Source organism: Ailuropoda melanoleuca, chromosome 1 (genome assembly GCF_002007445.2).
Source record: "Ailuropoda melanoleuca isolate Jingjing chromosome 1, ASM200744v2, whole genome shotgun sequence".
Taxonomy (NCBI): domain Eukaryota; kingdom Metazoa; phylum Chordata; class Mammalia; order Carnivora; family Ursidae; genus Ailuropoda; species Ailuropoda melanoleuca.
In genome coordinates this window covers 177508651-177533722 of record NC_048218.1, presented here as the reverse complement: position 1 = coordinate 177533722, position 25072 = coordinate 177508651, and the positions used below count along the sequence as shown (strand labels likewise).

Below are 25072 nucleotides of genomic sequence, written 5' to 3'. Positions count from 1 at the left end.
AAAAACAGCTGTTGTTGTCCGGGCACATGATTAGAACTGGCTACAGGAGAGGCTATCTGGAGCTGCCATAACCAAGGACCGGCCAGATTGCAGGCGCGGGAAACGCCCAGAGCGGGTGCAGCCGTGACCAGCAGCAGGCGAGGCAGAGGAATCATGTGGGAGATCCACCGCCATCGCGGGAACTGCTGCCACCAGGTGGTCAGACCCCATTCCCGTGCTATCGCCTCTAGTTGCAGGCGGAAACGCAAGCCTGGGGAGACCACGCACCAAGGTTTCTTTACCCCTTTCCATTCCAGGGAATGACATAGCAATGAGGGCAGACCGGAAATCAAATGCCTTCTCTGGTGGCAGTTTATCCTGAGACGCATCTGGAGGGATGTTTGAAACAGTAAGGAAGGATTTAAATCATAAGTCGACCTTCAGCTGTCCAAAGAAAGTGAATGAGTTTGGGGAAAGTGAAGTACACTTAATGCAGGTTAAATTTAACCTTTAACACAATTCTTCAATAAATTCATCTAGTAGTTTACCTACAGTTTATGGTAAAATTCTTTTCAAAGAAATACTTTGTTATAGGGCCCAGTTTTAAGAACAATGACGTTACACATGAAATATTGTATTCAATATCTCTAGGCCATGTGGTAATCTTCTTGCCTTCACCTGTGTTCTCACCTGACAGATTCTGGAAGGGGACGGGGGGCGCTCTGTGATGAGTAAAGCGGCAGTCACCGCGTGTTCCCCTCATATACTGCTGAGTAAGCACTCCGAAACCGGACCGGCCTAAAACAGCAGTTTGTTATTACTCTCTGGGTTCTGGGGGTTGAATGAGCTCACCTGGGTGGTTCTCATTTGGTGTCTCTTGGTCTTCAGGCAGCTGGAAGCTAGGGCGGGAGCCTCTGAAAGCCCGACTGGGCTGGATGTTCAGGGGCCTCACTCACAAGCTCGCAAATGCTGCTGGCTCTCAGGAGGGAGCGCCGCGGGGGCTGTTGATAGAAATATCGACCCAGGGGCGCCCGCGTGGCTCAGTCCTTAAGCGTGTGCCTTTGGCTCAGGTCACATGGATCAAACGCCGCATGGGGCTCCCTGCTTGGCGGGAAGCCTGCTTCTCCCTCTCCTGCTCCCCTTGCTTGCGTTTCCTCTCTCGCTGTCCCTCTGTCAAAAAATAAATAAAATCTTAAAAAAAAAGAAAGAAAGAAAGAAAGAAATATTGACCCACGGCCTCTCCAGGTGACTTAGTCTTTCTACAGCATGGCGGCTGAGTTCTGTCCTAAGACCGAGTGTACCAAGAGGTGGAGAACTGAAGCTGCCGGTACTGTTTAGACTGGGTTTGGAGTTCTCAGAGTGTCACTTTTGCCTCATTCTAGTGGTCAAAACAGTTACAGTGTCCACCCAGTTTCAACAGTAAACAGACAAGGTCACATTGCAAGTGAGCCGCTGACCATCTTGGAAACACACTCTACCACACAACAGCTCTGTTTGTAAATTTTTACCTCAGTTAGTAATTTGACCAAAAAAAGTCATAGAATTATGGCAGTGTTCAATATAAATGGTGAAATAAACTGATTAAGTCCGTATGTGAATTGTAATGTGATGAGTTGCCTTCATGTTGTTATGAAATGAGGAACAATAACTTAGGCTTCAGAATTATATCTTGGGATCAGTTTTTACAAGTGAATCTCAGATATTTCATTTATTTAATGAAATCTTAGAAATTAATTTCTTTCCAGTGAACATTATTTAAGAAATTATGCTTATTAGCCATTAAATGTTCAGTATAATATCTGGCACATTATGATGGCTGCATTATCTTTTTATGTGGGAATTGGTAAATTTGAAATGTTTGGTGGGAAATTAACTTACTGCAAATATACTGTTTTTTAAAGATGAACTAGTAAGTATAAACCGATTTATCCTCATGTCTTTAGACTCTGATGAAGTTATGGAATAGCCTCAAATATATCTTTTTTGGATGAAATATATTTATACACATATATTTTTGGAGATATGTCTTCTTGGTATGTAAGAACAAATTTGTTGGATTTATTAGGCCAATAATTGCTCCAGTAGTCAACTGACTAGTGCTCTGGTATTTGATAATTGATGGGAAGCTACAAAATTCCCACATAACTTTTGTGTTGTGATAAGGCTGCAAAATGAAATATGTAATTGTTCAATGGACATTCCTACTTGCCACATTTTTCTGTCTAAAGAAAAAAAATAATGTAACTAAACTCTATACTCTTTTTTCCCACACCCTCTCTATTTTGTTAATCCTGATGACTTGAAGACATTTTTGTCAGTATGAGGGGATGGGAATAGCATTTTGGCTATGAAAATGTCAAATGAATGTGGTTAAAAAATGGCAGTTTATGAGACAAGTGGTTATTCTCTGAAGTATTTGGAATAATCTGGGAATTGGGAGTAGATAGGTTAAGAAATCTTTTGGTAGATGGCAAAAACAAAGACATGTTTAAAAACAAATCCATTTGTAAGGTCTATGTGGGCACTGCAGGAAGTAGAGGGCCAACCGTAAAAACAATGAAATGGGAAATACCTTGGCTTTCACATCGTCTTTTACTCCACTGATTTCTCATTTCCTTCTCTAGCATAAATAAGCTTCAAACCTTAGTGAAGAGCTTTCATTGTCATCCCATGCAATGGATCTTCCTATGTGGGGCACCATTGGGAATACCTAAAAGCGAGATGACGTATAGATGTACATTCAGTGGTGTTACTATTCCTTCCTATTTTCAGAAGAGAAGAGAGAGAAACAAACATATTAGCAGCAGGCAACATCCGAAGAGCTAATAAGAAAAAATACTAATTGGGGCGCTGGGTAGCGCAGTCGTTAAGAGTCTGCCTTCGGCTCAGGGCGTGACCCTGGCGTTTTGGGATGGAGTCCCACATCGGGCTCCTCCGCTGGGAGCCTGCTTCTTCCTCTCCCACTCCCCCTGCTTGTGTTCCCTCTCTCGCTGGCTGTCTCTCTGTCACATAAATAAAATCTTAAAAAAAAAAAACTATTTAAGAAAAAATACTAAAATTAAAAGTTTGATGAACTAGTGAATTGGCAGAGATGGACATCTTCCAATCAATTTAAATTGGACTGAATTAGTTAGAAAAATATTAACAGGTTTTAAAAATTTCTAACTTTTTGAGAATATCAAAGGAATTTTGTTCCTTAGTGTATTCAAGGGTATATAAATACATTAAAAATTTTAAATTATTATTGGTTTTAATAATACCTTGATTGAGATATAATTCATATACCATATATGAATATAATAATACCTTGATTGAGATATAGTTCATATTCACCTATTTAAACTTTACAATTAAATGCTTTTTGACATATTCACAAAGTTGTGCAACCTTCACTATCATCAAATTTAAAATATTTCACCACCATTATTATTATTACCCTGAGGTAATAATAAACAGTTATTCCCTTCCCCTGGATCTCCTTTCACAGCCATAGGCCACCCCTGATCTACTTTCTGTCTTTATAGCTTCGTCTATTATGGACATTTCCTATAACTAGAGTCATACAATACAATCTTTCAGCATAATAAATTTCCAAGGTTCATCTATGTTGAGGGATGTGTCAGAACTTCATTACTCTTTATTATTGTCAAATAATATTCCATTATATATATATATATAATATTCTATTATATATATATATACATATATATATTTTTTTTCATTGTATTTATCCATTCATGAGTTAATGTACAATGTGGTTCTTTCTAGTTTTGGGTCATTGTGAATATTGCTGCTATGAACATTCATGTACAAACTTTTGTATGAACATATGTTTTCACTTCTCCTAGGTATGTTCCTAGGAGTGGAATTGCTGGGTCAATCAAGTCCTATGTTATTGCTGTTGCAGGTGGATATAGGACTAAAAAAAAGTTCAAAGTTGGGAACTTGGGTAAGGTGAGTGGAAAGTAAATACTTCTAGTGTCAGTGATGCCTGGAGAGGCACAAATAGTTACACACATGGTGATATAATAGGATAAGAGAGTGCCCATAATATGTGAAGGGAAATTCTGGAACTCAAAGTATTTCTGCCAGCTAAATCTTAACCTCATGCTTCAATAGACAAGTTTTTGGTTTTGTTTTGTTTAGTTTTTTTTTTCCTTTGGGAGCATTAGAAAAGTATGAGGATTGTATGTCCACATAAGTTTAGGACAAATGTCAAGGCTCTTTTTAAAAAAGCAATTAAGCTCATTCATTTATTAATTCATTCTCTCATTGCTATAGTCACAAGCACTTATTATATGGCAAGTCCTTTTCTAGGTGAATGGGATACATCACTGAGCAAAACAGACAAGTATGCCTGCCCTCATGGAGCTTATTTACATACTAGCAGAGACCGGATATAAGTGTTATGCATGCATTCCCCCCAAAGGATGGGTTGGAAAAACAACATAGTTTATGCAAACTAGTAAAAAAAATAAATAAAAGCCTCTAATCAAGTATTCAGTTGTGTATTATATTAAAATTAAAAGTGACTCATCTTCTGATGTTCCCTTGCTGTTCTGTTTCTCAGCAATGTTTGCTTCTTTACATTGAATATGCCTTTAGAAATATGAACCATTATTCCTTGGTTCTCTGGTTATAAAATACCAATTTTAGGAGGCCACCAATTATAGGAGGTCGCCAATTATAAAATACACCATTCAAATACTAATTATTTTAGCAAAAATATATCAATAAAAGAGATACTACCAGAGTAAATGTCCACACTGATTATAAGACACACTTCAGGGGAAAAATGCACTTAGATTTCAATAAATGGTATATGTGTAAGCTGGATACACTCATGTTCTTCACCTTTATTCTAATAGTGTAGGGAAAGTCTGTTCCCTTGCTAGAGTCATTCCAAAATTTCTATATTTTATTGTTGATTACTTCAAGCAATCATAGCCTCCTACCTGTTAGTAAAGACATTCTTAAAACTTACTGGCCACTTTCTACTGGAAGCTATGGCTTTCTAATTGTTGCTTAGGCTGCACCTAGGACCTACTGACTTCCTCTAGAAAGCTCTTTTTTTATCTCCTTGGCTTTCTGGGGCTGTGTCCTAACCTGCTATCTCTCAGAAGTCAAAGGGGGTAATTACCACTACTTTGTAATGTCGTTTAAGACCCTCCTTCGATTCAAGTTCATTATATTGGGGCCTAGAAAAAGAAGTCCAAACTGTAGTTAGTTTTTAAAATATGAATTTTCCTAACTTCCATATATGAAGGTTTTTTTTTTAAAGAATTTTATTTATTTGTCAGAGAGAGAGAGAGCACAAGCAGGGGGAGCAGCAGGCAGAGGGAGAAGCAGATTCCCCACTGAGCAAGCAGCCCCATGTGGGACTCTATCCCAGGACCCTGGGATCATGACCTGAGCCGAAGGCAGATGCTTAACCGACTGAGCCACCCAGGTGCCCCTACCATATATGAAGATTTATATTTATTTATAAAACCAGAAAATGCAATCATGTAACTTATTCTTCTCTAATTCTATGTGTATTTTGTATAGCAAGATATTATAAGCAATTACCTTATTTATTTTACTAGGTCGTTAGCATTTTATTGTATGAAAATATAAAATACTAATTAATAAATACTTATTTCCATTTTGTTATTGTTGTAATATTGCTACAATGAACATCTTTTATACAAGTGTATCTGTAAAGACGTATGTGTGTGTGTGTGTGTATCTTTGAACACTAATGTGAGTGTATCAGTTAGATAAATAAATAAATTTATTTTTTAAATCCCTAGAGGTGGATCTGTTTGGTCAATAAATACAGATATTCAAAATTTTGATATTTTTGGCCAAACTATTTCCTATATAACTCTGATAACAATTCCAAAGTCCTTGGGTGGAAGTCATAGACATGGCTTCTTGCTTTGAAATATTTTGCCAGGGACACTGCACAAGGTGAAAAAATATTTAAATGTGCTTTCTTGGAATAGTAGTATATTGATGAAAAAATCATGGAGAATGGGTAACTTTGGTTTAGTGATTTGGGACATCAAAAAAAAAGCATTCGATTGGAATTGTTTCTTATGTGTCTGTGTCTCTAAGACTAAAGAAATGTTACTGTCATAGAAAAGTATTTGATAGGTATGGATAAGAGCTAAATGGTGATTTGGGGCATGCCAGTAACAATTATGAGCAATGATTTAGAGGCCACATTTTAGCCCTAGTCCCACTTATTGAACCTATTCTTATTATATTTTCTGTGATTGTATACTAATACAAAACTTATTATTAATTCCATCTTTTTCTATTTTCAAGTAACTCTCTAAACATGCAGATAATGGCAGAAAATCAGCTTGACGCAGATATCTCTGCTTTTGCAGTGCAGCATACTCATCAAGCTGACTGCTGAATTATTTCATGATAAGATAATGTTCCTTCAAGTCTTAATACTGCAGAGGCCACGTGGTCTGGGGAAATTCATGAGGGAACTGTCACTTTCAGGCTTCTAATATCAGTCACTCTTCGATCTATATTTGGTTTATGGATTCAGGAAAGTGTGATAGCAGTTATTAGCTGCTCTCGGAAAGTTCTCTTGCAAGAGAGATTTATTTCCTGATTAATGATGGGAATGATCCAGTATTAATTTCAGTTTTTGATATCAACAATTTTATGTTAACATCATTCTTGCTATGTTCACCTTTCAAATTACTATGATCATCCTAATGATTAAAAAGCTATTATTTGATTTAGATTCACTCTGCAATTACCAGCTGTAGCATTTCTGACATTTCTTACTAAATTCGGGTACATGAGGTTGTACCTCAACTAACACAAGATTTTCCTATAGAAGCTTTTTTTTTTTTTTGGTAACATGCATTCAGGTAAATTAAAGCATAGAAAACTAGGGAATTAGCATTATTCATAAACGTTATCCTATCTGAATATGATTTTTGATAGGTGCAGTGGAACTTGTTTTATTGCTTTTTATCCTTGAAATTAGGATAGCTTATTCAATCTTTCGTTTGTAGTCATAGTTTTTTCAACATTTGTTTTACAACAATAGCAACTTGCCTTTTCTAATATTCTGTTTTCTAAGGTGCATTCTTAGACTTTTATATTCCGTGTTATTCATTATGATTAACGAGAATTAGAACTTTTAATTACAGCATAAGAAAAATATTCTCAACTAGTGCCCACTGAATGTAATAATCATCTTAAGAGTTCTTCCTGTTGGACACGTTCTGATGAAGTAAATCAATGAAAGTAGGAAACAATTTAAAAACTAGAAAGTACCATACAAGGCTTCATATTCCCTTTTGCTTAGTAAATTCTGTTAAGTATGAATGACAATGTTTATGAAAACTCTTGAAGTAGATCTTTGCTTACTGCATTTCATTTTTATATTCTATTGCCAGTCCCCACCCCCCGCTTTTTGGCACTACCTTAAAATCTCCGCCAACAAAGTATCTCTTTTCTAGTCAACATTTTGTTAGGGTGAAGTCAAATTAAAAGTGTTTCTTTTGTTCTGGAAATCTGGGGACTGCAAATAATGACTACTTATGAATATCCTCAGGTCATTTGCGCTTTACCAAAATTTTAATATTGGCATTATTTCTTTTGAATTTTCTTATTCTGCTTTTAATTCATTAAATAGATGATCTACAGTGAATCTTCACTACCGGAACATCTGGGTAACTTCGATAGTTACTTTTCTTTACGTACTGGATAATCTTTGAATTGAGAATTTGAAGGTTACTTAATCAAGTTCCTTTGAGGTCAGCCTGAGTCTTGTGGTTAGATGCCCTTAAAGAAGCGAGGAACTAGATAAGGAATTGTAACATCATTGAAATCAGGAGTAGAAAGTATATTTGGGGAAGTTTGTTCTCTAATACTATCTCTGCATGACAGCAAATGAGCATGTGCCATCAATAATTATCCTTGGTTTCACTCAATGAGACCAGTGCCACTGGTTGATAACCCCTGAAACGTTCTCTGAATATTACTGTGAGAAATCATTACTTGATTAGAAACTGGTCTCCATACCAAATCAAAAAACCTTTACTTAAAACAAAACAAAATCTGTTATGTCAAAGAGAATTTTCCATTCACAAGCAGTAAAGGAAAGGTCAAACTTTTACTCTCTTATTTGAATATACTCTGACTCCCCATACAGATTTAAAAAGCAAGTGAAAATAGCCATTTAGAGCACACCATAGAGGGCAATTTAGAAAAAAAAAATGCTTATTTAGTAAAGACATCTTTAATATTCAGAATCCTCTTTAGAGCTGATTTCCGAGTCCAAATCCAGAAGACATTATCCATCCTCTTACATTACACTCAGTTTATTGACTCAAAAGAATGGAATTGGAAATGATTGCAAAAGGTTCATAAACTTTAATAGATGACAAGCTGGGTTAGCTACTTAGTGTTAGAGGCAACCCTGAGAATCAGTTTGCAGCTTCTTAGTCAAGTGTTCATTACAAATGCTGCTTCGACTCTTTCTAACCTTTTCCTCACATAAACCTCCCTGGCTTGTTTCACACAGTCCCCTGCATCTCCCTTTGCTTTTGTTTTTAGCCATAATCATCTATCATTAGAAAATACACTTAATGTTAAGTTCCTCATGATGCTACTAAGCTCATTGTTTTTCCTTTTTAAAAAACTTTACAAATACACCATAAACTCAAGTATCTTCTTTCTTTAATCTATGTGATTTTCTAATAATTTTATGATCCTGAACTTGCTCTACATCGCTTTTTCTTTTAGGGATCTTGAAACAAATATAGGAATATTATTTAATAATTTGAGTACAGAATATTTCACTCTTCTCCTTTTCTTTGTAAAATATGTATACAAAAGTTAATAAACAGCCACATATGCATGTTTATGGTAACAAAGACTATGTGACATATATTTCTATATTTCTATAAACCTAGAGTATACTCTGGTTTATAGATTTTCTTTTTAATTTTGCTGCTCTCCGTGGACAACAGTATGTCACAGATTTTTATTTCTTTTAAATCACATTTCCTTCTACCAAAATTTTCACTTAGTCTATAGTTTGTGCTTTTTCAAAGCAGCACTCCACCTAGAAAGCCTTCCTTCTACTTTATAGAAATCCAGTTTTCTTGCCAATTGCTGCATTAACCTTTACAGAAATCATACTACCGTGGACTCTTCTGGTGATTCTTTCCTCTGCTCAGCCTCCTCTCAGAATCTATGTGCCCAGTTTCTACTGTGTTCATTTGTGCAGCTGGTAATGCTGCTTTACACACATACTTTTTCTTTAGATCTGTAGGAACACCTCGTGTGGATTCCATCTCTTCAACTAGATTATAAACTTTAAGTTGAAGAGTCGCATTGTTATATTATTTCTCTAGATCTTTTCTCCATATCCACCCTCCTGTTCCTTGTTTCATTACTCAAAGACATTTGACTCTTCAGTTCATTAAAATGTAACTAGGATTTTCTCATTGTAGATCACTGTATTTTGTTATTCCAGCAGACAATGAAGGCCAGTTCCAGATTTGGGGTAAATGTCTAAGACTAGAAAGCAACCATCGAGATGAACTAAAATGAATTATATAAAATACTAATCAATAAATATATAGAAACTCTATCATTCCATTTCCCTGATATTCAATAAGATACTACAGATTATTGCTTTTAAAGAAAAGTGTTACATACAACATATGCTACAAAATATACAGTTTCTCTTAGTTTTCAATGTATGGTGTTATTTCATTATACATATTCAGTGTCAGTAGCAGTATCACAGCAGAAATAAAAAAAAAAGAGGCAGTTTGCAGCGGTGGCTCATCAGGGCACAGGGAGCCTCAACTGCAGCACCTGGCCTTGGTCTTGGCCAATTCGTGCGGGTGAGGCTGCGAAAAGGTGACTGGCCCCGTTTGCAGGTGTGGCAGAACCAAGTGCCCTCCTCTTTAACACGCTCAGTTTCATCAGCCTCTTACCAACCTCAAGAAAGTTGCCCACTCGTTAAAAGAAAAGTTACAGTTGTCAGAAGGCAAGTTTTAAATATTTTATATTTTATTACATTTTACCACATTGATTTGCTTTTAAAGGCAGTAGTGAACATTCCTAGGTACTATTAAGTCAGTTGTGGTCTATTAAACAGCTTGTGGGTGCAATTGGCCCAGGTTTGAGACTAATTTTTACTGACATCACCAACTGAATGGTAAGATAAATAATGAAGAGAGATTTTAAAATTTTACCTAACTTACGATCTAATGGCATAACCACACTGATTACTGCATATTGATTTATAAATAATTTTATGCATTTTATTAAACAATTAACAGCACATGTTCTATGTAGGACGATCTATTTGCTTGAGTGTGCTTGGAAAACATTAATATTTAAAATTTAGTATTAATGTTCCTAAGGCATGCATTAAATTGGACCCTTGTTAATTCCCTAAATAACAGCATAGAAGACATTGAGAATAATTCAAAACTAAATGTAGAATCAAGAAAATTATCTTTATATTTTTATTTTGTGTTATCTGACAAATAAAAATGACAAGTAAAAATATTTATGAAGAATAAATCCTTATGGTTATTGATTTTTATTTAATTAAAAGGAAATCATTTAAATTAAAACTAAATGCATTGTACTCTATAGCAAAGTTTTTATTTATCTAGCTCATTTGTAACAAATGTTCCAAAGAGGTGTATACAGTTTGTATCTTAAAATATATATATATGTATATATATACACACATAGGGAATATAAGAAAAGGAGTACAAACAAGATAAAAATTGTATTACCTATATGATCAAATTTCCTATTAATTATGGTAGGAAAAGGTTAGTGTTAGGTTGTAGAGATAATAAAATTTTCACAGCAAAAACTTAAATAGTTTTTCTTAGTCTTCATAGTCCAGTGCTAATGATGATAACTTTGTTCCAGATAAAATAGAGTTGTTTTTACATTTGAGATATGTATTTTAAAATATTGTAATCTAATGCACTATTAAAATAAGTTATTTTCCACATAGGATCCGGGACTTAGGAGTGTACTTGGTGAAATATATTCTAGCATACCTAGAGTAAGATTTCCCTAGAGAACCAAATAAATCTTCTGAAAAGACATCACACTCCCACTGTTGTCTCCACTTTCTTGATTTTCTGTATTGTTAAAATCCCTACAGAGAAAGTCGTCAATGTTGGCTGGGTAGATACTCCCGTAATTCCTCTTTCCATGGTGATAGAGCAATTGTGCCGGGAGATGTCAGGCCTCCACTGTTTCTCCATCCCTGGTTCTGGTGAAAGGGAAAGTTGTCCTCAGTGTATGTAAGTAGAAGCTAAATTCATTTTATTTGCAGGCAGGTGAAAATGGCCTTTGATGAAGGCCAATATAAGATAGAGATGACTTTCTGACAGAACTTCTTCACCTGTGCCGTTTGAAAAATACTGCTTTGCAAAAAATTCAGAAGCGACACCAATAGACAGGACTCCAGAGACCACCTGAAACTCCTCCTTCTCATGAACACTGATTGCCTTTTGACCATTTAGAACGGTATCTTCAGTTGTTGTAACAGACACCAATTATCTGGTTATACTGGTTATTCTAACAGTATGAAATAGATTTCTCAGTCAGTAGACTGATTGAATCTAAAATACTGTAGAAGTCAATTTTGAACACCAGTGATCTGCTTGAGCAGTAAATCATCCTCTTTTTACAACAGTGTTAAGTCACTGTACTAAATAGTTAGAACTACTAATATTAAAAAAAAAACAACCCACTAACTGGAGCTAAAAAATTACAATACAGTAAGTATGAAAATAAGCAGGGTTTTTTTTTTTTTAAGATTTTATTTATTTATTTGAGAGAGAAAGAGAGAGCACAAGTGGAGGGAAGGGCAGAGGGAGAAGCAGGCTCCCCACTGAAAGCGATGCCCAACACGGGGCTCAATCCCAGGACCCCAAGATCATGACCTGAGCTAAAATTGAGTCAGATGCTTAACCGATTGAGCCACCCAGGCACCCCTGAAGATAAACAATTTATAACATTAGTCTTTCACATTTTTTTTTATCTTGGAAAAAGCACTTCAGAATTTGCCATTAAAATCTCATGATTAATGACAAAAGGATTATAGATGGATACATCACAAAAGGATTAAATCCTTCATAGACATGTAGAACCAATGAAAACCATGGTTTCAATTTCTGTATTCTGCACCTAGGTAAACGTGTAGAAAAATACACATTTGTTTTTCATAGTTAAAAAAAGCCACAAGAAAGAAAATAATCTGTGAAAGTTTANCCCAAGATCATGACCTGAGCTAAAATTGAGTCAGATGCTTAACCGATTGAGCCACCCAGGCACCCCTGAAGATAAACAATTTATAACATTAGTCTTTCACATTTTTTTTTATCTTGGAAAAAGCACTTCAGAATTTGCCATTAAAATCTCATGATTAATGACAAAAGGATTATAGATGGATACATCACAAAAGGATTAAATCCTTCATAGACATGTAGAACCAATGAAAACCATGGTTTCAATTTCTGTATTCTGCACCTAGGTAAACGTGTAGAAAAATACACATTTGTTTTTCATAGTTAAAAAAAGCCACAAGAAAGAAAATAATCTGTGAAAGTTTATAATAACTGTTGATTAAACATAAAGGAATATTTAATAAATTATTCCTATGTCTTGAAGGTACTATTTAGTGATTAAGATATTATCTACAAAATGACCTGCAGCGTTGTACAAAAATTTCTTGGAGAAATAAAGAAACAACTACTACAAATCTTTATATTTAGGTGGTATTTGGTTTTGGAGTTTGTAACACTTCAGGACAAGACATGCGACGACCAGGAGAGAGAGAGCGCGAGAGACAGAGAGAGAGAGAGAAACAGAGTGGAGACAGAGAGGGAGAGAGAGAGTGAAAGCAAGAGAGAAAGAGATATGAGAGGTACAGGAGTTTAATTCATTTTTTAACCTTGAGGAATTAATTCCATCATTTCTCTCAACCTTGTCTTTTTGACCACTGTTAAACCTGCAAGTGACTTATATACTCTGTTTGCCCCCATAGTCTTATCACCACCCTACTTTGCGCCTCCTTTTTTCTTTTTCTTTTCTTTCTTTCTTTCTTTCTTTCTTTCTTTCTTTCTTTCTTTCTTTCTTTCTCATTCTTTCTTTTTCTCTTCTTTCTTTCTTTCTTTTTAAAGATTTTATTTATTTATTTGACACAGAGAGAGAGAGAGAGAGAGAGAGAGAGAGAGAGAAAACAAGCAAGGGGGGGGGGGGGCAGGCAGAGGAAGAGGGAGAAGGAGAGAGAGAAGCAGGCTCCCTGCAGAGCAGGTGGAGCCCGAGATATGGGACTCGATCCCAGGGCCCTGGGATCATGACCTGAGTAGAAGGCAGTCACTTAACCAACTGAGCCACCCAGGTGCCTGTGCCTTCTTTCTTTGAAAATCTCATATTTCCCTGGCTTTCTCACCCTTTTATTCCACCCTAAACTTGCCCAATTGTTCCTAAGCCCCACTCAGCTTCTACCTCTGTTCCTCTCAGGATGCTTTGAAATTCAATAAGCACCTAGACTCTTGCTTTTTCACATTTTACAGCATGCCTATTTCAGATTTCACATAAGAAGCAGTAAGACAGAGTTTGTTGCTTTCCTCCTTCTAATCCTTGATCCATATTGCTGCTTATAGTAATATTTCTGAGCTGCAAAATTACTCCTTTGCTTAGTATTGTCCATGGCTCCCAATATTCATCAGGGTTAAAACCTAAACTCCTTACTATGACTTTGGAGACTTTTAAATGACCTTGGAATCATTCACTCAACAAATACTTATTGAGCACCTACTATGTCTAGTCACTGTTCCTAGTGCTTGGAACATACCCATGAACAGAACAGGGAAAGATCTCTGCCCTCATGGAGATTATGTTCTGGTGATGCGAGAGAGATAGGAAATTATAAATATAATATGTAAGTAACTTTCCCAGCAAATTAGAAGATGATAGATGCTATAGGAAAAAAAGGAGGTCAGAACTTCTGGGAGTGGCTAAGGCAGGCTGAGTCTTTCTGGAACAGTTAGGATCAGCCTTCCAAGCTTTGAGTGCATGTCACCACCAAGGCACCCTAACTTCCCAACATACTTCACTATCTTCCTTTTCGTGAACAGCCCTTTTTCTGTCACTTATTAGGACGTTGGTCTAACACAAAGTGTCCAATTTCCGTGGGAGCCCTTTCTTTGCTCAGCCCATTTCTGTTTTTGATTCCACGTTCTGGTATGGCATCATTGCCTGTTCCAGTCTCCCCAATTACCCCTCTCCTCCCAGATAGAGTTGGTTGTCCCTCTTCTTTATCCATCTATATCACAGTTTTCTTTTCTTTCTTTTTTTTTTTTTTTAAGATTTTNTAAAGATTTTATTTATTTAAGTGACAGACAGCCAGCGAGAGAGGGAACACAAGCAGGGGGAGCGGGAGAGGAAGAAGCAGGCTCCCAGGGGAGGAGCNAAAGATTTTATTTATTTAAGTGACAGAGAGACAGCCAGCGAGAGAGGGAACACAAGCAGGGGGAGCGGGAGAGGAAGAAGCAGGCTTCCAGGGGAGGAGCCTGATGTGGGACTCGATCCCAGAACGCCAGGATCATGCCCTGAGCCGAAGGCAGACACTTAACGACTGCACTACCCAGGCGCCCCTATGTCACAGTTTTCTGCAATTACTTATTTACTTTTATATTTGTGATGATGATGATGATGATGATTTGCTGGGTTATGCTATAGCAACAAAACCACCTAAGCTTATCTTGTAGCATGTCATTCTTCCGTTTGAAACTGTTTCAAGGTTTCTAATGATCTGTACTACAAACTTGAGTTTGTGCTCTTAATGGACATGGTCTCGCTGTTCTTCCTCAGATCCCTCTGCTGAACTAGGGACGTGTTTAGGATCTCATCTTCACTTTTTCAAATATAAACTTTGCTTTCTCTGCTCACTCCACCTGCAATAACCCTCCTTTTGCCTTCATTTATAGAAATGTTTTTCAACTTGAAGTCAAATGCTATTCATTCAGTTAATATCCCTCAGGCCCCCACCTGAAAGACGTCTTTCCCTCCTATGTTTCCATGGTGCTTTATAGCTGAAGGCAACTGAAGTTATTACAGATGTTGAAAGTGGATGCCGATATGACAACCATCTTCAGATATTTGAAGGGTGGTCAGCTGGAAGAAGGATGGGCTTACTCTCTGAAGCTCTAAAGGGAAGAACACAGACGAGCATAGGTACATTATAGGGGAATAGGTTGCAGCAACTTCAGTATCAGCCTCAAGTGTTGAAGCAAAATCTGGATGCTCAATGATTGTGAATGTTATAGGATTCAAACATCATCGTTCATCTTATAATAGTTTGTGTACATGGTGTTTTCTCTACTAAACTTGAGTTGTTTAAGAATAAGGACTTTTGTCTTGTTCATATTTGGGCCTCTCATCCTATTTATTGGATTGGCTTTGTTATGCAAACAGGCTATGGACACACATATCACTAGGATCACATGGTATAGCTATAAAATAAATTTTATTAAGAGAAAAAGTTGCAAGCAAAAAAGGAGCGGAGTGCCTATGATCTTCCAAATTCTCACAACACCAACAGAGGTGGGTTTTGGATTGGGCCTCACGTGGCTGCATGCACCCCGCTGAAGGGGCTTTAGGGATGGAATGTGTTCTATTCAAATGTAAATTCCCTGCTGGAGGAATAGGCCTCAGGAAAGGAAGAGCCTCTGGATCTCAGCCTCTGGTCTTCTCACTGAGCTAATTTCTTGCTAAATTATCAAAAGGGAGGGACAGATGAACATTGGGAAGGGGAGAAAAAAAAAAGACAAAAACAGAGAGGGAGGCAAACCGTATGAGACTCTTAACTATAGGGAACAAACTGAAGGTTGCTGGAGGGGAGGGGGTTGGGGGGGATGGGGTAACTGGGTGATGGGCATTAAAGAAGCACTTGAAGTAATGGGCACTGGGTATTTTATGCAACTGATGAGTCACTAAATTCTCTCTCTGAAACTAATAACAGAATATAGGTTAATTAAATTGAATTTAAATAAATTTTTTTTAAAAAGGGAGAGAATGAATCATCAAGACGCTCAGATCTGTTTCTTCTGCTTGCAATGCCTTTGCGTGAAGACAATACTCCCTAACAGTGGTAATAAAAGAGAAAGAAGGTAAATGGATCTCTACCATTTTCATATATTTATTTGGCATAAGAAAAGAGTAGAAAATGGAAAGCAAACTTTGAACTTTTGTATCCAGTTAGAACATCATCCACTGTAAGAAATGGGACTCAATGGGGGCGCCTGGGTAGCTCAGTGTTGGTTAAGTGTCTGACTTTTGGTTTCAGCTGAGGTCCTGATCTCAGGGTCAAGAGATCAATCCCCCCCCCCACCAGTGTGGGCTCTGTTTCCACACTGAGTGTGGAGCCTGCTTCAGATTCTCTCTCCCTCTCCTCTGCTCCTCCCCTTGTGCTCTCTCCTAAAAAAAAAAAAAAAAAAGAAAAGAAAGAAAGAAAAGAAAGAAACTAATATCAATAACTAGCTCAATTTCACTACAGGGAAAAAGGAAATGTAAAAGACTGGGAAGAAGGGCACTAACAGAGTAGCTGGGGTGATTGGAGGACTGGGCATGGCAGGTGCAGAATCCCAGGCAGGAGCAGAGAAACAGAAACAGAAAGCTGGGAGAGGGCTGAGGGTAAGAACAGTCTGGTTGGCACTGATCAAGGGTACAATAGGGACAGAGCTTGAAAACATTATGCCAAGTGCAAGAAGCCACACACAAAAGGCCACATTATTGCATGATTTCATTCATGTGAAATATCCATCATATGTAAATCCATTGAGGCAGAAAGCAGATGAGTGGTGGCCAGGGGCTGAGGAAAGGGGAGAGTAGGAAGTAACTGCTTAAATGGGTATGGGGATGCCTAATGCTGTCAGTGTGATTAATATATCTTGGAACACAATAGGGGTGATAGTACAACATTGTGAAAGTACTAAAAGCCAGTGAGTTGTACACTTTAAAATGGTTAATGGTTGATTTTACCTCAATTACAAAGAAGAACAGACTTGTAGAGACCACTCTGGGAGGAATGGAATTCCAATTGTTCTTTCTTCCTTTTTTTTTTTCCCTTCACTTGTCGAAGATTACAGCTTTTTAGTTCAGCCAAATTTAGGTCATACACCTTCCTTCTTGTTGTATGGACGCAATGTAAGAAAGTATCTTCCCTTGAGGCTTCTAGTGGGAGGGCCCCAGGATTTCATGGACCATCGAGATTACAGAAAATGAGGAAGATGTAATTTTCCAAAAGTAATAACGATGTTGTTAGGAAGAGGCAGTGCATATTGGGCATACACAATATCCCTAAAATAACCCTATTGAAAGCAAAAAAAAAAAAATCTGTAATCAGGCATAAAATTATCTTTATAAGCAAAACTAGTAAGATGTCTTGAAAGACCAAACAAGAATCATCTGACACATTTACTACTATTTTTAGAATTCAACCTTTTCTTTAAAAATACTTGTGGTTGCTTTGTATGTAGAAAAAATGCTTTGAAATATACAAATAGTTAAAATTCTGTTCCCTTTGAGGGCATATTGTGCAGAATTTAGAGGATAAATGGAGCTGGCATACAGACCCTTTGAAGTCGCCTGGAATGCAACACATATTTTGAAAATGGTAAGAGAGAAGAGACATCACAACTAGTTCTCCACTTTGCATTAATCAGAGGTGTTAGGATTCTTTATTGGATTATGCTTTTGTGAAAACTTGGGAATCTAGATGAGCTTCCTTGAGGTGTTTGACAGGTCTGAAGAGGAATTATTGAGACACAACAATGGTAAGTTGACACTTGATTTTTAGAACACAAGGAGTAGAAGGAATGTACTTGCAGTTCATGTCTGCGTCTGTTCCTATATCCAATATGTGTGTGCGTGATACTCGTTCTCTGTGGCAACTGAGAAAAGTTGCACTGGAGAAAGCATTTAAACGTGCAAAATTGAATATAATCAGACCAACGTGGCTGTTTGATGTATTAAGGAAAAAGCTTAGTTAGTCAAGATTCTTCTTTGTGATGGTTTTTATCTCAGTAGAAATTTACCTGAAACATAGATGACCTGTATTGTACACTTTATACTATAATAAAATACCAGGCAAATATTCATTCAAATAGGAAGGAATGAACTTCAATGTAATTTTTTTTCTTTTTCTTTTTACTGGCATACAGGTCAGAAAATATACAGACTTGGATATAATATAACAAAACAGAAAGATCCCTGGGTACGGATTTCAAAGAGCTGGATTTGATTTCTGACTACCACTCTCTTTGTGAAGCCAGGCAGGCCATTTGAATTCTCTATAACTTAGTTTCCTGCCTTATAGTGATGTTGTGGAGAGTATCAACCAAATGTCATTTATGATAGATTTCCTTCTTTTATTTGATGGACTCTTTCTCAAGAGACAGCTATATTTTCTCACAATACTGCTCATGGTTTTAATGGTGTTGGAGATAAAATGAGGGACTACAGAAGCTGGTTAATACCCAAGTTCCCCATTCTAAGAACAATCTTATCTGCAAAACGCCGTCTTTCCATTGGCAAGTCACACATTTGTTTCCGTGGTGGAGGAGTGTAATCCTGCCACGGGTACATCAGACTGTGGCTGCCTCTTTCTGCCAATCTTTAGCTCTCACATTCTCTTCACTGTACACTTCAGTCACAGTGAGTTTATTTAACACTGGGTCTTAGTTCCAGCCGATGCATCCTCAGTTACACAGTCCCTGATATGAAAACAAAATAAAAGCCAAAACACAAAAGCAGCAGGAAATCTGTACAACACTAGGACAGTAGATATGGAACTGGTTAATATTAAATAATAACAGATGGAGGCTGGTGAGCATCCACTTATTCAATGGGATGGTGAGAAATGCGGTGGGAAATGGCAGGTGTGCAGTAGAGGAAAGGGAAGAACGATGAAGGAGAACAGAGAGACTGGCTGAAGGTGAGGAATGGGAGGACAAAGAGTATCTGTATCTAAGCACAATTGGGTATACTTAGATTCTATTTTAGATTATGTCAAATAACACTTTTCCCCATGTAGCTATTGGGAACTGACATTTAATTAGTGAATGACAAGCATGAAATAGCAAGGTGACATGGAACCATTTAAGAATAAAGCCATCATGATTTCTCTGCAGTTTATACTTGCAAAAGTTTTGTATTGTCCTTTATTAAACCTTCACAATATTACTGTGAGAAAGATAAATAACAAGAACTAGCTATTCACTCTTCCTTGTGGACTAAACAAAAGGAAATTGGTTTAAATTGTACTCAAGTAAAAATGTCTTGGCTAAAAAGCCCATTCTGTGCTAAAAAGGTATTCCTTAAATGAGTTACCCATTTTAGTCAATAGCTATGGAATTTACTAAGTTTCATTTTTATGACACGTAATTACACTGGAAGATCCAGGGCTGAACATACACATAGAAGGCAAAGTCAGCTTTCTATATGGGATGGTTAATACTCTCATGCCCTCAAATCTTCTCCCAAAGGGCTGTCACATTTCCTGAAATTTTCATATTGTTGGCTCTCTGGGAGGAGTCACTGAGGAACCCCACAATGGAAAAGAGTACATGGAATGCGTCATACATTAATTTTAACCATCTACATTCACTTAGATAATCTTCTCAAAAATAATTCCCAATTATCTGGAAAAATTCCAAGAAAATGGAAAATGGGACAGATAATTTTCAACAAAGTGGGGAAGTGATTCAAGAATCATTTAAGACAGTGGTTACTGGCAAATTCCCTGGTGGTGGCTTGAGAGCATGCAAATCCCCAGTGAAGGAGGCCAGCCATTGTGACAACAAAAGACCCATCTAGATACTGATTATTCATTCAACAAATATTTATTGAGCCCATATAATAATGCAACAGGCACTGTTCTTGGTACTGGGGCTAGAGGGTTAATTAAACAGACAAAAATCCCTGTCCTCAGGGACCTTAAATTCTAATGGGAAACACAGACAATAAACAGTGAAAAATGAAAAGAATGTGCAATATGTTAAATATTGATATGTGCTCAGGAGACAGGGAGAGACAATAAGATGTGTGTGCGCGTGTGTGCATGCGCATTTCCCAGGGAGGCAGTTGCAATTTTTGATAAGAGGGCTATTTTACAGTGAAGGCTGAGGAACCTGGGAAATGAGCCATCAGATATCTGGGCAGAAGATCCTTCAAACAGAGGAAACAATCAAAGGTACTAGACAAGCTCATGGGGATAAAAGGAAAGAGGCATTCCAAAAGGAAAGATGAAACACTGGCATTGTTTCCTTAATAGTTTTGTTTAATGTCAGTCTTGCCTCACTTTGTCACTTGGGCCTTCCGCGCTTCACTCAAAGTATTGTTCTCCATAGGCTATCTTCTAGAAATCTCTTCTCTTCTCAGCCCACATCTTCATCTCCCTCTGTTCACCATTTGACTCGATTTCTCCATCTTGGAGATTGATTCTTCTGTAGCTGTACTACTATCTTGCTAGCCAAATTCTTGATTTCCAGATCCCTTACTCTTCTGGCAGAATCAGGCTCTACTGCCAGCTTTGTGATCAGCCCCATCACCCTCGCTTTAGATGAGGTCTTCACTATCATCTGCCTTACGGTAAATATTTTCCTAACCAACTCCTACTTCTCTCTACAGCTAGTCCTATCCCTCCTCCCCGAGTACCCGTGCTGGGCACTAGATGCTCACACTTATATATGCATGAGGTGGAGGTGCTACCTAGGACTCTAGAATTGCTTCTTGTTGCCACATAGTGCTGCCCTCATGCCTGGCTCTCTTCTGGCTGAGCAAGGATACTAGCTGCTCCAGATCTTGGGCTCAGCATCTTAAAGGGAAGACAATCTCACTCTCTTCCAGGAGGTTTGGAACTCTATTTCCAGCTTTGTTGGCATGTCCAGCGTGCTGGCTGATCTTAGGAATGCCGAGTTAGGGTTAGTTCCAGAATCTGATACCTACCTGGGTACAAACCCCTCAGAGCAAGGAAGTGTTTCCTTCTAAAACTCTCAAATATTTTTCTCTAGATAGTGGGTTTTTTGCTTGGTTTACCAAGGAAGATTGCCCTCAGGTACTCCATGGTGATTTGTCTTTTGATGGAAAGTCGCGGTAGGAGGACTTGTTCAAGGAAACAAAGGGCATTCTGTGGCAAAGCTCTCAGTTTGGACAGTGAGAAAACCATCGTCCCTTTCCCCCACCCAAACACATAAATATCATCTCTCAGAGGGTGCCCTGCCTCACAATAGTAAAAAGAAGAATCATCCTAAGTGTTTAAGGAGTTTACAATCTAGTTAAGAAGACTAGGGTTAACTTACCATAATGGGGAGGCCAACGTCCTTCATCTCTTTGGAGTCTCTTTAGCCCAGGCTCTCAGGTATTGCCGAGGTTATGGCTGTGTACAGCAACTAAGAGAAGATGATGTATTAAGTTTCAGATCTGTAAAATGCACGAAAGTCCATTCAAGTGGAAACAGTCAAATAAATAGTAAAGATAAGTAAGGCACAGGTGAGCTGTTTGGATTTGAAATGCAGATTTGGGTGTTATCTGTATAGTGATGAGAGAAAAAACAGAGTAGACTGTTATCCTAAAGGAAATTAGTTCTAGGTAAAGATTACCAAAGATTGCCATCATTGCATCATGTTTTGATGCATAATAATGGTAATAATAAAATTTGTTATTTATTAATGCCCCTGAAGTTATTTAAACCTTTCAACAATCTTATGGGATAGATGATATTATAATCTTTATTTTACAGATGAGGCTCAGAGTACATAGTTTACTCTTCCAACATCATATGGTAGAGAAGGTAAATGGAACCTAGAAATTAGAACCTAAAAATTTGACCTTTGGAGCTTATGCATTGAAGAAGATTAATAACTGGTTGCTTCTGCAATTTTGTGTGTTGTTGTATATTGTGAATTTTTTATGTATGTATATATGAATGCATTTATGTTTTATATATGTATATATGCATAAATATTTGTTCAGTTCTGCCTCTGATCCTTTAACTAATCTTGTCCCTAGTCAGGGGAAATTTATAAGATCCTAGTCTTGCAGCACAGAGTCTCACATTGTTGTTGTCTATTCTTGATTCATTCAGGTGTTATACCTAATTTTAGGGACTGAGTTTTTGCCTTGTAATTCACTCCCAGGACCCTTATGTCCCTCTGTATTTCCATTTGGGTTACATGGACAGCATTCCAGTTCTGCCCTTTGCATGCTGTTCTGCTATGAAATTATTCAAGTTGGGTGAACCTGAATACTTTAATTTTCTAAGTACACACGTTCACACATAGCTCAGCTTGATTTACCTCTCTACCACCTGAAAGCCTAAATTCAAGACACTTTTCAGATGGTAACATCTACTGGCCCTAGTAATTGATTGCATCAGGGGTGTGAGAGTACTATCTATATTGCTACTATCATTTTCTCTTCAGCTAGATAGATGGGGTATTGGACATGAGCCTACTGCACATTCCTGGCCTGAATCATTGAATGGATGCTGATGCCTCCACATGGGATACAGAAGGAATTAATAATTGGTGATGAGGCCAAGAAAAGAATTAAGAATGAACCCAGTTTGATTCCTGGCTGGCTGCTGGTGCTATCAACTAGAATAGAAAATCTGAGAGAGAAAAATGTTTGAGGAGAGTGCAGTAAGTTATAAATATAACAGATTTGGACATAGTGAGGTTAATATGCTTTTGAGACTGAAGGCAAATATATAACTCTCGAGTTTAGAAGAGAGTTAGCATTAGAAAGATATGGGAGTTATCAACATATGATTTTATGTATCTACAATGGCAGTGCCACTGAATGGCTTGGGGAGGGAAAACATGTTAATTCTCAACCATATTTTAAATTCTTTTTTAAAAAGATTTTATTTATTTATTAGACAGAGATAGAGACAGCCAGCGAGAGAGGGAACACAAGCAGGGGGAGTGGGAGAGGAAGAAGCAGGCTCATAGCGGATGAGCCTGATGTGGGGCTCGATCCCACAACGCCGGGATCACGCCCTGAGCCCAAGGCAGACGCTTAACCGCTGTGCCACCCAGGCGCCCCCATATTTTAAATTCTATCTTAAATAAAAAGAATGGTAATTTTTTCCTGTGAAAATGTATACTTTCTTACATTTACATAAAAGCTAAATAAAATTTCATAAAATATTAGTATTTTATCTATAAGATAGTCAATAAAATGCAGAACAGTGTATTTGCTCTGTGTAGTCAATAAAATAGAAAGCAGTGTATTTTCTCTGTAAATGTATCTTCAACATAAGACCTCTGGCTTAACTAGATTTCTGTCCTAAAGCCCCACATATGTAGAATTTTGAAGCCATCATTGTATGTCTAATGTATACATTTCTAGACTCCACTTTCATTAAGGATATTCAAGAATTTGCTGGATACAAATTCAGTATGTTTTAAGACAAAGTTCTACTTTTACTTACTGTTGGACTGTATATATGATAAGTAATTTTGCCTTAAAATTATAGGGTCAATAGAACAGAAGTAAAGCGTATGTGTTTCTGAAACTCGATCTTGTGCTCACCATTTGCAGTAATATTAGAACTTATAAAATGTCCTCAGTTTAAAAATACTTACAGATGATAATTTTAATACTTTACTAACCAGATAATCAAAGACAATATATGTATTTAGTCATAACATGCTTACTAGGTAAGGTGGTTTTACTACCCGCCTCACTTCCACTTATATCATATTATTTTGTATTCAGTGACATGACTTTTACATAAAAATTAGATCATGGGTTAAGAGAAAGAAAGGAGACTCCTAACTGTATGAATGGAGAATGATTATACATTATGTTTTCAGAATTGTATTTTGTATACTTTTCCTAGAGTGCTATGAAATTAAAGACTAATTAGTATGTAACTTCTTTCTTATAAACTTCAAAATTCCTATTGAACATTCAATTAAGTCTTAGTGATCATTGAAAGCATAATTTCAATAATAATCATTTGTGCCAAAATATCCTCTTCTACCTATAATCTCAGGGGTGTGAGAGTACTATCTATATTGCTCTATCTCTCTATATCTCTCAATAAGCTTTCCTGTACACATATTTGGTCATAATCTTTTAACATCTTTCTTCTTATGAAATGCAAGGAAGGTGTCATCTATGCTACCACTAGGACCCTCTACACAGCTGGATAGGCGGGACACTAGTATGAGGATTATTCCTGATTTTACAATGAAATTTTTGACTTCCATCATTTGGAAAATTATTTTTACACTACTTAGTGGTTATAGCTCTTCTTTTCTTCTAAGATGTATATGCCCTACTGCAAGCTAAACATTTTAATAATATGCTTACTTGTTGCTTGATAGTAGGGAGTGCATCTTTTCATTTTTGTTAACACCTGGTACAATTCCTAGCATGTCATAGGTGCTTTATAGTATGTGTGAACTAATGGAAGAGTTTGGTTTTTTTGATATTTATTGGGTACTCATAATTCTCAAGTTATCTTGTTGTTGTTGCTGTGCATTCTCTGGTTTTACAAAAATATGCCTACTTCAGAAAAGAACCACTGGCTATGCATTTTTAAACTGAGCCACTACTAAAAATATTTTAATGAATATTCCTTTTTTCCTTATAGATTCAGCTCAAATGTTATCTCTTCTGGGAAGCATAATTTTTAAGTCAGAATCAATCATTCACCGTTAGCTACATGACAAATGTGTAATGAGATCTATATGTTGAATATTATTATTATGGCTTACTCTTTTGCCTTTGTGAGGTCTAGTCCATTGAAGAGATCTTTCTGCTTTGATGTAGGTTAAGAATTCTTCTAAAAGGAATGAAAAGAAAAAAACAAAAGTGGTAATTAGTATTCAAGAGTAGAATGTATAGCAAGGCAATAGTCTGGATTTCAGTGATTAAGGATTGAAGTTTCCAATTCCATTATGTCTATCATTAACACAGACTTAGGGACCTAGTTCATAGGTTTTTATGGAAGTTTACTAGACAAGAAGAAGATGGAGGAAAAAACCTGTCCCTTTCTAATCCT

At 37.0% G+C, this 25072-nt stretch overlaps 1 long non-coding RNA gene across 1 annotated transcript; it reads right to left on the bottom strand.

The window, feature by feature from the left end:
- Nucleotides 1-1096: 1096 nt before the first annotated feature.
- LOC117804238 lies at nt 1097-24852 on the bottom strand. Its single transcript, XR_004628582.1, has 4 exons — nt 24786-24852; nt 21357-21446; nt 2552-2741; nt 1097-1149 (listed from the first exon to the last, which is right to left on the bottom strand). It is a non-coding gene; the product is annotated as an uncharacterized LOC117804238 (long non-coding RNA).
- Nucleotides 24853-25072: the final 220 nt, after the last annotated feature.